The sequence below is a fragment of the Gallus gallus genome, chromosome 4 (assembly GCF_016699485.2).
Source record: "Gallus gallus isolate bGalGal1 chromosome 4, bGalGal1.mat.broiler.GRCg7b, whole genome shotgun sequence".
NCBI lineage: Eukaryota > Metazoa > Chordata > Aves > Galliformes > Phasianidae > Gallus > Gallus gallus.
This window is the reverse complement of record NC_052535.1, coordinates 31,386,691-31,400,640: the sequence shown is the minus strand read 5'-3', so window position 1 is coordinate 31,400,640 and position 13,950 is coordinate 31,386,691. Positions and strand designations below refer to the sequence as shown.

Sequence of the window (13,950 nt, the reverse complement as noted above, 5' to 3'; positions counted from 1 at the left end):
TGTAAAATATGCTGTTTTCTAGCTTTTGGCTTAACCTTAGAGCAGCAAAAATTATTTTAGCAATTTTCTGCAGCTAGAAAAGCTGTTAGGCTTTTTTGAAGAGGAAAAAACAAGGCCTTCTAGGTAGGAACTTAAGTAGGCGTGTTAGCTATGCTAGATAAATAACTGTATCTAGCAGAGTTTTGAGGGGGAAACAGGCCTTACAGATCATAGGCTGAGTCTGTGGACATGGTCAGAAGTGTATTCCACTGCTCCAACATCTTAGTGCTCTCACGTACGGCATGCTTTCAGCTGCTGTCCCAGCAGTGGTGTGGGTCCAGCTCTTTACCTTAATTAGGTCCAGCTTCTTTATCTGAGACACGGCCAGGATCTTTCTGTGGAATGCATGTGGCAGGGGAAATTGTTGTTTGCAAAGAGACTTACAAAGGGCAAGTAGGAGACACCATTTTTGGAGATGAGTGATGTGCCTAAAAATTTCCAGTGTATAATGAAAATAACATTGGACCTTCTCAGACAAAGGTCAGAGGAAACTTTTAAGGCTGAAAGACTTAGGCCTTGCTAATTTTCCATAGTAAGAGGAAAAAAGAAAATCATTTCAACAGTTTCAATAAAACAAAACCTAGTTTTGAATGCTTTAGTTTGAGCTTTGGTACTAGGTGTAAATTTTGCTAAATACTGTAACAAGGGAAAGCAGAGGTTTAGTTTTAGCAAAAAATATATAGGAACACAAATAGTGTTAACTCTTGCAGCCTGATAAATCCAACTGTCAGAGATTGATGTATACTAATAAACGTCATAATATTTAATGCAGTACAATTTATAGACCAAGGACGTGGAGCTCTTGGAGCAGGTCCAGAGGAGGGCCACTAAGATGATCAGAGGGCTGGAGCACCTCTCCTATGAGGAAAGGTGGAGGGAACTGGGCTGGTTTAGCTTGGAGAAGAGAAGGCTCTGGGGAGACCTCATTGTGACCTTCCAGTACTTGAAGGGAGCACATAAACAGGAGGGGGAACAGATGTTTACGAGGATGGATAGTGACAGGACAAGGGGGGATGGTTTTAAACTGAGACAGGAGAGGTTTAGGTTAGATGTTAGAAGGAAGTTTTACACACAGCGGGAGATGACACACTGGAACAGGTTGCCCAAGGAGGCTGTGGATGCCCCATCCCTGGAGGCACTCAAGGCCAGGCTTGATGTGGCTCTGGGCAGCCTGGTCTAGTTGAAACTAGCCTGGGGGGTTGAAACTAGGTGATCGTTGTGGTCCTTTTCAACCCAAGCCATTCTATTACTCTGTAGTCATGTCAAAGTAGTGCATTCTTTGAAACTACTGTCTGAGGGTGTGTGCATTAATAACTACGTTGAACAGGAAATAGTGGTGCTTACGTACTAGTTGTGAGCTCCCTGATAAAGTTTACTGCCCTGTGGATTTTCATCAGCCACGTTTATTGTACTTAGACAGCAATGGATGGAATCACGGAATTACAGAATCACAGAATGGCCTGGGTTGGAAGGGACCTCAAGGATCATGAATCTCCAACCCCCCTGCCACAGGCGGGGCCACCAACCTCCCCATTTAATACTATATCAGGCTGCCCAGGGCCCCATCCAACCTGGCCTTGAACACCTCGAGGGACAGAGCTTCCACCACCTCTCTGGACAGCAATGACTATTTCTGTTGCTCTATAAGCACTTAGCAGTTTACAGGCATTTGTTATTTAGCTTGGTTCCTACTTATTTTTTGCCAGCCAACTATAGAAGATGCACTTAATTGCAGATGAGACTAGCATCAAATCAATTTGCAGATATTTTATATGTGTCTGTTAGAAAATGCGGTCAATTTTTGGTGTCATGTCTTGGCTCCTAGGTGAAGTGTACTGGAATGAAGATGATTGCTAACACTGCACAGTCATGATTTTGAATGTCAGGTATTTTTTGCTTCTACACTGTATGCCCCTTTCAGTCCATTTTATGCCTGAGTTAGCTGGTTTATCTGTGCTGTATAAGATAATTGAGTATGCAGAGCTTTGGTGGATTAAATACGCTTCTCTAAATGGGCTTGATACCTTTAGGTCAATATATCTGTCTATAAAAAGGAAGAGTTAGGTTCCCTTTAGCTTCTTTATTAAGAAGGTCTTCAATGGTGACAATTGCATTTGGATCTTCTGTGTTTAAAATGTCTGAGAAACAGGAGGTGGGAGGCAGAAGGATGAGGTTAACCATGTAATATTACATATGTGCTCAAATTGCATGACCCCCTCAAAAGTCAAAACAAGGGCTGCCACGGGGATGCACTTCTGCTGTATTTCAGTAACTTCAGGGTCTGGTCTTAAAGGGATGTAGGCTGCAGAGCCTAACACACTGCTGAGAGATCAGATCAGGCTCATCACTGAGAACGAGTACTTGAGAAAGAGCCAAAGGGTGTAATGGCAAGCACAGCATGACCCAAACAAGCTGCCGACCCACCAGTGGGAGAGCCTTGGCCTGCGGGGAAGCTAATCCCTGGAGATGCTGGCATTGTATAAAACACTTGGAACCAAACTCAGTAAAGAGAATCTGCATGGCTCTAATTGAAACAGCCTTTTGTTGTAATGAAAAGAGAGGAACAGAAGGGATGGCTAATGATGAACCCTTTTCTTTTATTTGGAGCCCACTATTGACTTGCTAATATTATACAAAGAACATTCTGCACTCAAATGGACTGTGGTCCATCTGAAGTTTAGTCAAACATTGCAGCAAATGATGTAACTCACTGCTAGGAGCGTCTCCAGACCTCTGCTGTTTCACTTGTTTATTAGTAAGGCATGCAACTTTTTTTTTTATTATTATTCAGTTTCTACATTTGCTTTTCTCAAATACTCTTGACAAGCTTTTGTGTAGAGCAGTTATAATCAAATGTGTGGTTTACTTAATATCCTTAAATCATGGATTTGGATATCTTTGATATGTAGTAATTTTCCCAATTTGCTAAAGCCACAGCTTTGCAGCTTTCATAATTGCTTCCAGGCTCTTCAGAAATAAATATATGATGGACTCTTCCATTTGATGCATTACTCTATCCTTTGTCATGAGTTGTAATCCATATTTTCCTTTCTAGACCTTTGCATCTATCATTCTAAATAGTGTTTGATCTCAAGTTTTATGACACAGTGAATTAACTAAAGAGTACACAACTGACCTTTGACCTAATGAAGGCATTCAGAATCGGATCTGTTTACAAAGACATTCAGGATAATTTGTGGGTTTTGAAAACAATTAGGGAATGATGTAGATTTTTTTTTTCTCCTTCAAGTTGCATATAAGCATTTGTGTGCATCTGTTTGCTTCTGTGTGTTTAAGAAATAGGAGTTCCTATTTTACGAGAGAAAACGTTAGATCCATTAGAAACACTTAAGAAAATCTGTTCCAAACTTTGCTTTTGATGCTGCAATAGCACTTAGTATTCTTGCATAACAAAAACCACAGGTCTAGCTAACTGGAATTGAGGAATAGGCTGAACTGCTGCTTCTCTCTACCAGTTACTTCAGCGTGTACGGTTTAACCAAAAGGACTGTGGACTCCAAAATGAACATACTAGGGGTTACTTGACTTTTCAGAAGATCTTTTGCTCTTAAAATAAAAATTAAAAAAAAAAAAAGTTGATGCTACAGCTGTCTTCTATCCCGTGTGAATATAAAAAGTATCCAGGCCTTAAGTCACTTCTGGTCATGCTTTGTTTGTGTACAAGCTGATTCCTGCAGGCAAATGTGCATAAATGAATTACTTCAAGAACCCTGTGCCTGTTTTACCCAGACTCCTATCTGCAGTGATTTTTTCCAGAGTTTTGCTAATTCTTTTCAGCCTCTCTGTCTCTTGAAGACACCAAACCAGAGATCACAGGGCTGCAGCAATAAAATGTGGAAATAAGAAGCCAAATTTGGTGAGGAGCTTTAACTGGGGCAAGCCGGGGCTGGCCAAGGCAGCTTCAGTCCTAAAAAAACCTCTCCATGTGGGAATGGGACAAGCACAGGTGGAGAGATGAAAATCTTTGCTAATGACCCAACCTCACCTGCTGAAGCAAGGTACCGTGCTGTTTCATTTCCTAGAGGCACTGAATGAAAGTACTTGGGAGCATATGCACCTTCTCACCAAGTTCTTGTTCTGCAAGAATACTAAAAGCTATTGTTGGTTTTTTTTTGTTGGTTTTTTTCCTGTGGGTGAGTTACTTTAAAACTTGGTATTTTTGTTGCTCAAATTCATTCCTAGAGACAGTCAGTCCTTGTGTGATAATAGTGATATATGCATCCAAAGCAATATAGCTTAGGATTCGGATACCTGCTGAATTTTTTGTTGTCTTTGATTCAACAGGGCTGACAGCTGCAAGCTGCCCTTATGCTGATGACATGCATTTAAAACAAATTTCATGTGCTTAATGAGTGTGACCTGAAGCCACAGTCTTGTCTTATGGTTTTATCTCACAATGCTTTTTTTCTGTTTTGGTTTGTTCATTGAGGGAGAAAGGAGAGTGAGATAGGATAGGTTATTTTCTTGAGACTCTCTTCATTATCAGTACAAATGTCACTAAAGAAATACAATTGTCCACATTACAATTCATCAATATACTAAATAACATTAATTGTGAGGAGTCATTCAAATTCAGAAATTATGCTATGAATGAGTGGGAATACAAAATTATTCCAAACTCAGTTATTTCATGTTTCACTCTCAATTTTCGAATGTCATGTTTCCTCTATGGCTGAGTCTAGTTTTTAAATATTTTTAGCAGAACTTTTGAAGATTTGTCAGGACAAGTTTTCACTTCATAAAGATTACAGAACTGCAAATAAATTTCTAACAGAGAAGTCAAAACAGAATTCATGTAGAATTCTCTCTTGCAGATACTGCAGTTGATTCCTCTCCTGTTATTTGTTCCATCAAAGTAAAAAGTTTAAGCTGTGACTCTTGACATTTTTAGTTAGGAATGTATCAGCTTAAATCTTTTACCACTTTTTGAGAGCAGAAACTTTCTCTTCTTGCATTAATTTTCTAGCTAGCTTTCATGGCTTATTTTGGACTCATGTCAAATGTGTACTATGCAAAGATAAACGATTTGAAACAGTCTTGGACAGAACAAAAGAATCTGTTCTTGCTTCCTAATGAGAACAAAAAAAAAAAACCCCAACAACCACATTGTGTAATTGTTGCATGGTACCATTGCACTTATACTCTTTTGGGATAATACAGTTTCATATATGAAACTTGCTCCTCAAATGCTATATACCATTTATATATCCTGAAACTAAGCCCTCAAACAATCTGTATAGGTGAGAAAAGAAGGAATAAAAATCAGGCAGAAGGGCTGTAGTAAATTTCTTACTATCTCAGTATGCGTATAGTCTGTGCAGCTGCTCAATCACAATTTCCTGAAGCCTTCTTATCTACAGTTAAGGCCTATATTGCAAAGAATACAGTATTTGTGCCATGTATTCAAGAATGTAAGGTGTTGGCATCATTGTGGGTCCTCTTCACTGCAACAGAAGATACTCAGTTATATGCTTTCTCTTTCAAGCTTCCTCAATTCAGTGATTCTCATGATAGCTGCAGGTTTGTGGGGTTTTTGTTCTTTTTTTTATAGGCATATCTTTATCTCTGCTTTCCACTTGAGTTCAGGTTTTAACATGCAAGATGCAGACTGTCACGAGAACAGTTTAAGCAGTTGTTACCCAGGAATGACATGGGTGTAACCCACCTTGCCTCATGGCATAGAGACAGTCCAGGTGACTTCTGGGGGGCCCTTTTTAATCCCATGATTCTTCTGAGGACTAGGCTTTATGAAATTACAGCTATTTGTCCAACATGACACAAATTGAACACTGGGTCTTATTTGCACTTCTGGTGCACTTTGGGGCATTGAGTCTTCCAGGAAAATGCAGCTCCTTGCTGACTGGTAACTGGCATTCCCTTCTTCCTGGCTTGCAAGAGTAGAGCTGTAGATGAGCTGGAGCAGGAGGGTCCCTGCCTGTGCAGACCTAAAGCTCCAGGTGTCCGAGCACGAGGAAGTCTGAGCGCTTTGTGTTCAGGTACACTAGATGTCTAAATAAAGTTCAGAGGGTCCGAGCTCTTCTGTTGGAAGTAGCGGTTAGTAAACCATCCGTTTAGTTCTTGCCCAGTTAATACATGCCTAATTTGGCTTATCTGAAGTCTTTTTACAGTATGCTGCTTCTCTCTCAATTTTTTTTAACATTATTGTTTCTCTTTCTCCCAAATAAGGAAGCTTTAACCACAACGTGTGCCTGCCAAATTTCAGGTTTGCAGAGCTGCAAGTATGAGACAGATTGCTGTCTGTTTTTATGAGGTCTTTCTGTTATTTCTGTAAACCTCAGCCAGCCAAGAACCCCTCATTTATCCTCCTGCTGTGTAAACAAAAGGCAGACGTGACCTTGGCTCCAACTCAGCTAGAAGTTGAAAGATCTTAATGTATAAACTTAATATGTAAATAGACTAATTTTCTAGATATTTATTTTTTAAAAGTATTAGCATCCTCAACTCTTTGAAACACCTGAAGAAATACTGTTTTCAGATATTTTAATTTTGCTTTACAAACAAAAGGCCTAAGAGTTCAGCTTGCATTGTGCAAGATGTTGAGCAGTGCCTGTGCTGAAGAATTTACTTCACATTTACTTTGAATGGAGATTAAAAGTTGTCTGAGAAGCATGAGGGATGCTAGTAAAAAGAATATGATTTGTATTTATGGACATGAGCATTTTCTGATAATTGTAAAAGCTGTGTTTGTAAAAGCTGTAAGATTTGGGAAGGGGAACACACAGGAAAAGATTTACTACTATTCAATTTCTGACTTTTGTTGTGGCCTACTCTAAGAGGCATCCATGCATTGATTCCTGCTGAGTGACTGGACACAAAGTCAGGTGTACCTAGGTTACTCCGAAAGTAATGCCTCCTATTTATGACTTTGGAAACTACAACAAAGAGCACTGTGACACTAGTTGATTGAGCAAATTGTCAGCTACAAAACACTATTTTTCAGCACAGCCACCACTAATAACTATGTTTTTTTGTCAGTGATGAACAAGAGCCTGCATACTGTGCTACACTAGTGGAAGTGACCCACAGTTTCGCAGCTGGTATGATGGTGTGTGATTGCTCGGAATTCTACTCACACAGTCCGTCTTTAATCGGCATGAACAGATGGAAGTCAGAAGGTGTCAAATCCAAACTAGACCATGGTTGTGGTAGGATAGTCCAGACAAGATCAGCAGTGTGCTCCATGTTCCTCAGGCTGGTATGGGACATGGCATTATCATCTTAGCAAGATAATAGATCTTTAAAAAAACAGCTAACCGAACAACAACAACAACAACAAAAAAAAAAAAAACAGTGAAAAAAAAAACTAGTTTGGAGAGAAGTTGCTACCAAACTGCTTACGTTCAGAACCCATTTGGTAATTCACAGATCTTGCCTCTAATATGTGAAGCTACCTGACTGGAGCTCTTTTTCTAAATATAAACACACACAAAGAAACAGAAGAATTAGAAAAGAGTCTGGGTAGATAAGGGTGATGGCTAGGCCATTAGTGGGGGGGGAAAAAAAAAAACCAACAACATGACTTTTAAGAGCTGGACTAATTGCATCCATTCCTCAAACAAAAGGGAACCTGACTGTGAAAATGTGGAGATTGACAAAAATTGGATCAAAATGAATCCAAAATATCAATAAACCTATTAAGAGCCATGTGAGAAACCAATCAATAGGGCAGTCAGCAGGGCACAGCTGCTGAACAGTCCACTTAAAACCATCAATTGCCCATGGGGAAAACTCAGCTTGTTGGTTTGGGGGCATGGAAGAAACAGATTGAAGAAAGGAGGAAAAAAAAAAATGAAATCAAGTAAACTCTTGGTTTATCATTTTCAAGGGAAGAACATAGTAGTTACAAGAACTTACTCTTATTTCTGATTTAAGGGCAATATCCAGTGCTGATTAAAGAAAGAGATTTATCACTTACACTGATATTAAGGAGATTATGGCAATTGGTGTATGGTAGCCTGTTTGGAAGCCAAATAGCTAAGCAGTAGTCCTATTCCATTTGACTGGCAAAAAGTCAAAAAAGTCATAGAAGAAACAGATCAGCACTTAGTGTAGTTGTCATGCAGCCACATTGATGTGTGGGTTCTTTTTTGTTTGTGTGTTTATTTTTTTGCTAAAGCACCCAGTAGATTCCAAAGGGTCAGAATGCAGAGCTGTAGATTTATTTTAAAGCCTTTGCAGAAATATTTGTGGAAAAAAACAGATTGGCTGGAGCAAGAGGGAGTTTGATGGGGTAGAGTGCACCTTCAGCAAGTTTGCTGATGACAGAAACCTGGGAGGAGTGGCTGATGCATGAAAAGAATGTGCTGCCCTTTAGTGAGCCCTGAGTAGATGGGAGAGTTGAGTGGAAAGGAACATTATGAAGTTGAACAAGAGTAAGTGTAGAGTCCTGTACCTGGAAAAGAATAAACTGCATGCCTTGGTTTAGGGGCTGCCCTGATGGAAAAGAGATCTGTGGAGAAGGAGCTGGGTGTCCTGGTGGAGAATAGATTGGCCGCAAGCCAGCAATGTGCCCTTGTTCCCGGTATCCTGGGCCAAATCAAAAAGAGTGCAGCCAGCTGCCTGAGGGAGTGATGTTCCTGCTCTACTCTGCCCTGGTGAGGCTACATCTGGAGTACTGTGTCCAGTTCTGGGCTCCTCAGTTCATGAAAGATGAGCTAGAGAGAGTCCAGCAGAGGGCAACAAAAATGGCTATAGGGGCCTGGAGCATCTCTCTTATGAGGAAAGGCTATGAGATCTGGGACTGCCATTTATACTCAAAAGGTAAACCATCTAAGTAAAAGAGCATTACTTGACTATAGCGTGTTCCCTATGAGTGTCCAACCTTTTGGCTTGCCTGGGTTGCATTTAGTGAATAGAAATTGTTTGGGGTCATATATGTGTAGGTTGCTCCAAAAATAATGCCTCCTATTTATTTCCATAGAAGCAGCAACAGATACAAAGAGCATGATTCAACATAGTAACCACCATTAGCTATGCATTTTCACCAGTGATGAAAAAGAGCCAGCATGCTGTGCTCATAACAGTCTGCACCAATGAAGGTGACCTGCTGTCACCACTGCTGAAACACACCACCCACTGCTTCACTGTGCTCACATCCACTGTTTGGTCTCCAAAAACTTTCAGCAAGCATCAGTGAATGTCAGCGGGTGCCATTTTTTTCCACAAGGAGGAATTCAGTGACACACCTTTGCTTCATATGCACATCCACGTGAGCAGCCATTTTGTCAGACTGCTCTCTGCTGCCATCTGTCACACAGCAACAACATGTAATGGGATAATGGTGGGAAGGCTCAACTACTACTGCCATAACACCGATATCTGCCTCTTGTTATGGAACAACATAATAAAATAGGAGGCATTACTTTCTGAGCTTGCAAAATATTTTATTGCAAAATATACAGTATAGTTAATATGTAAGTAACAAAACATATTAATTTAAAATATTTTTTCTTATTTTTTTTAAAGAGAAACAGAAGAATAAAAACATAAAAGTAATGGGATATTTTACCCTGTTTTTGTGAAACTAAAGTACCAATCTGGTTCTATGTCAGTGGTTGCAATTCTTAATGAGATCTCAAGGTGTTCATCAAAGATTTTTGATGAGATCTTACTCTTCCTGTACTTCGTTCTTGACAATAATTGTTCAAAATGGGCATACTGCCACAAAGTGATGACGTGAATAAAGTGTGATTGTGAAGTGAAGGATATTTTTCTTTGCTAAGATAGGGATTGTGAAAGTCTGGTAAAGAGACGTGATCAGGTTTTTTAGTTGAGTATCTGATTGCAACTCTATGCATTCAGTTTGAAAATGTGCAAGTTGTGTGTTTATATAAACTGAAAATGGTATTGCAAACATCAGTGGATAATTTTATTTATTGATTTATTTATGTAGTCCTAAAACCCCAAGCTGTGGGCTGTGATTGACATGCCCAAGGAATGGGATGCCATCCAGAGAGATCTAGGCAGGCTTGCGCAGTGGGCCAAGTAAAACCTTATGAGATTTAACAAAGCCAAGTGAAAGTTCTTGCACTTGAGTTGAGGCAACCGCCATTACCAATACAAGCTGGGGGATGAAAGGATTTAGCACAGCCCTGCTGAAAAGGACTGGTGGATAGCAGGCTGGATGTGAGCCAGCAATGTGTCCTGACAGCCCAGAAAATCAACCATGTCCTGGGCTACATCAAGAGAAGTGTGGCCAGCAGGTTGAGGGAGGTGATCCTGCTCCTCTAGGCTGTGCTGGTGAGACCTCATCCGGAGTACTGCATCCAGATGTGGAGTTCTCAGTACAGGAGAGCCATGGATCTGTTGGGGCGTGTCCAGACGAGGACCACAAAAATGATCCAAGGGATGGATCACCATCCCCGCAAGGACAGGCTGAGAGCTGGGGCTGTTCAGCCTGGAGAAGAGAAGGATCCAGGGAGATCTGAGAGCAGCCTTTCAGTACCTACAGGGGGGCGATAGGAAAGAAATGGACAGACTTTTTAGCAGAGTCTGTGTTGATAGGACAAGGGGAAATGGTTTCAAACTTATAACTTCAGTTATAAAACTTCAGTTAGCTCTGAACAGCACTATTTAATTTAAAATGTGTTTTAATACTAAGGTTTTGAATTTGTATGCAAGTAGTAATGGGCATAACCCGGCACTATGTTTAATGTTTTGTAGTTGTTGCTTTGTTTTTTAAGCATAGCAGGGAATATTATATTGCGCGTTTCTGTTGTCCCTCTGATTATTGTTCCTTGTTTATCTTTTCTCTAAGGAGAAATTCTCAAGGTCATAGGTCCCTCTTTTACTTCCCCATACTTATAAGTTACTTACCACAAATTACAGTTGGCAAGAATTCTTTTTTCTTAAACAAAAATAAAAAAACAACCAAAGAAAACGCTATAGTTTGCAGTTTAGCTTTGAGGCCTGAACTGTAATGGAAGTAGAGTTTTCTAACATTCTGGAACCAGAATCTGGAGAAAGACAGATTTGGGTCACTTAAAACTCTTCAACTTTTGCCAAAAATCATTTTATTGTAATTAACGTAAAATAGGGTCATTTCAAAAATGGAAAACCTATGCTCTGTGAATATCAAAATAAGGCACTGCCAAACTCCATCTTGATCATCAAAAAAAGATTTTCATTTGAATTGATTAATTTCTTTGGAAAGCTTTACTTGATTCAAATGGAATTTACTAACCAGAGTTAGTAATTCTTTTAAAATTTTCTGATAGCTCTTCACATGTAAACCAACAGGAGGGAACTGCAGCAAATTTTTTATCTTATATCTTCATTTGTTTTGCTGTGGTAGGTTTAGGGGTGGAGGGTATGGGGCAGGTTGTTTTGTTTTGAGGTATTGACCTTGGTAATAAGATGTCAATTGCTGACAATTCCAGAGGAATGAACACTTCAGAGCGCAGATCACATTCAGATCATATTCAGATCATACCCCCACTATGCCTTTAAGGTAGAGTTAGCAGCTTTAAAGAAAATGTTTCATCAATCATCTTAGGCTGCTTTTGTTTCAAATAACTTCTTTGCAATTCTTTGGCTAATGGTGCAGAGTTTTTTTTACTGTTTTTTTTTTTACTAGGACAGCTTTTCTGTAGAGAAAACTAGCGTGTGTCTTGTTTTGTCTTTTAAGCTTGGTTTCCAAGGTTCTCTGTTCTGATAAACTTCATTTTCTACAACTTGGAAACTATAAATCCCACAGGACTCTATAACAACATCAGTAAAAGCATGGACTCAGTTTCTCATTTTTGAAGTACTACAGTGAGATCCATGTGTGAGCTTCTTCAACCCAATTCATTATTTAATTTACAGTATTTTATTTCTCTTTAACCTCCCACCACACCATTTCCCAGAAATTACCTCCATTCACGTGTGGCTCTAACATTAATGGTATATGTAAGGCCAATTAAACACATTTTGTGCTGACAGGACACTCGATATGTCAAATAGCAGCTTAGGTTGCTCACAGCCTGCTGGCAAAAGCTACTAAACATAGTCAGGCTTATCACAATACCAGCAAAGGGAAGTATGACATTCCCATGACAGAAAGCCAGCACCATGCACTGCAGATATGCCATTCATCACTCTCTTTTACAGGGATTGAGCTGACATTTTTATGTTTATCAGATAAAATCTATTTTCAAAAATCATCTGCCATGCAAAATCCTTGTAATGGTTTGCCTGGTAGCTGCTGAATTTATCATGTACTAATCAGTTAGATTATGACACTGCAGAGAAAGGCAAATCAGGGACAGAATAAGGCAGATAATTCATTGAACTGTTCACATGAAGCTGGCCAGCTCTAACGCTGCATGTCACTGTGACCTGTGTTTGCCTGATGAAGTCAGAATTAACCTTGACATGAAAGATCCTACCACGTTTAAAAAAAACAACAGCAAACCTGAAAAGAACCAAAGGCCTTGAAATACAGTTGTCTCAATTTTCTATTTAAATCAAAAAATCAGCATCTTTCTGTGCTTGATATGGACTTAGAATGTCAAACAAAAACCTTAACTAGCATATTGGTGCGTGCTTTTCTAGCATCGGCAGTTTTGAACACACAGTCAACTTCTGAATCTTTGTTGCAATTCTTTGTATGGGGTAATGGTCATTGTTCCCTGGGCATGTACTGAGGCCCTGCCAGGGCCAGTAAACACAGCAGGAGGGGTTCGTATGTAAATAACTACCATAAAGTATGCTGTGCAACTCGGTGTAGGGCAGTATTATAGTATTTTGTAGGGCAGTGGAGTTAATACAGGATTGTGATAGTGATTTCACAGATGAATTTGAACACAAGCTACGCAAGTCAGGCCTGACCACCTTCAATTTTAATCTTCAGTTGTAATAAGAAAGGAAAACTTTGTTACGTGATTGATTGTTTTGGGTGCTTTAAGCTCTTCCTGGGGTTGTAAACAGCGGAAGAGCAACCTAGCTGAAAAGCAGGAGCATGCATTTTCAAACATACAATTAGTGAAAGTAATGCAGGTATATGCTGCAAGATATGCAAAAAACTAATTGATAGGCTTTACCTATCATGGCTTTTCTGGTACATCTCTGCTGCAACTTAGACACTTAAATTTGAGTTTTTAACTCATGTTATTGTTCAATTTATTTAATCTGAGAAATCGAACTTTTATAGGATTGTTCTAGATGTTGTTTGGACTTTAGGGGTAAAAATGTGGAGAAAGAACCACTTTGTCCTCCTGAAGAAATTGGCACTTCACAGAAAAAGGCCATAGATTTCCCCAGAAGACAAGAGAAAAAACACAGGATTAATCAATATCTAAATTTAACTTGTCTCAGCATTTCAGTGGAGAGGACTGCTGCTGTGTGGGGAGGTGAATATTCTCCCTTGGGAAGTAGGCTTGGCTGCATCTCACACAGGAGCTGGCTCCTCTCTAGCCACAGGAGAGGTCCTGGTGCCAGCTACAGAGGTCACTGCTCATTTGCCCTCTGGCTTGAAATGGGGAAAAAAAAAAAAAAAAAAAAAAACATAGCCAGAGAAGAAGGGAAGAAAAATAAAGAAGTACTCAAAGGAGAGGAGGCAGTGTAAGGCCAAAGGCAAAAATGGGTTGTTATGGGAACACTGGAGAGGAAATGGCTAGAAAATGAGAAATCTGACAGATGGGGAAATGGAGTACACATCCTGGGGCAAGATCAATGGTCCAGGCAAGCAGGATGTTGACAAGCCATCTTCAAATGAGAGTTCAGAAAGGGCAAAGAGTGGGAAAGAGAAGCAATAGAAGGACAGCTATCCATCTGTTGTATTGCAATGTGAACGCCATTGCCAGAGAAGGAATAAAAGTTTCTGGGTCTCACAGTAGAATATGAAGTCCTTAAGTTGTTCTAGACCAGGCAAAAAATGTTAATCTGAAA

At 39.8% G+C, this 13,950-nt stretch overlaps 1 protein-coding gene across 1 annotated transcript in view; it reads left to right on the top strand.

The window, feature by feature from the left end:
• The first annotated feature begins 3,715 nt into the window (after nucleotides 1–3,715).
• The window catches only part of TTC29 (tetratricopeptide repeat domain 29), a 238,501-nt gene continuing 228,266 nt past the window's right edge, over nucleotides 3,716–13,950 (top strand). Inside the window, exon 1 of the mRNA XM_040700300.2 lies at nucleotides 3,716–4,058. The gene's annotated coding sequence lies outside the window, so the exon portion shown is untranslated. The remainder of the gene's footprint in view (nucleotides 4,059–13,950) is intronic.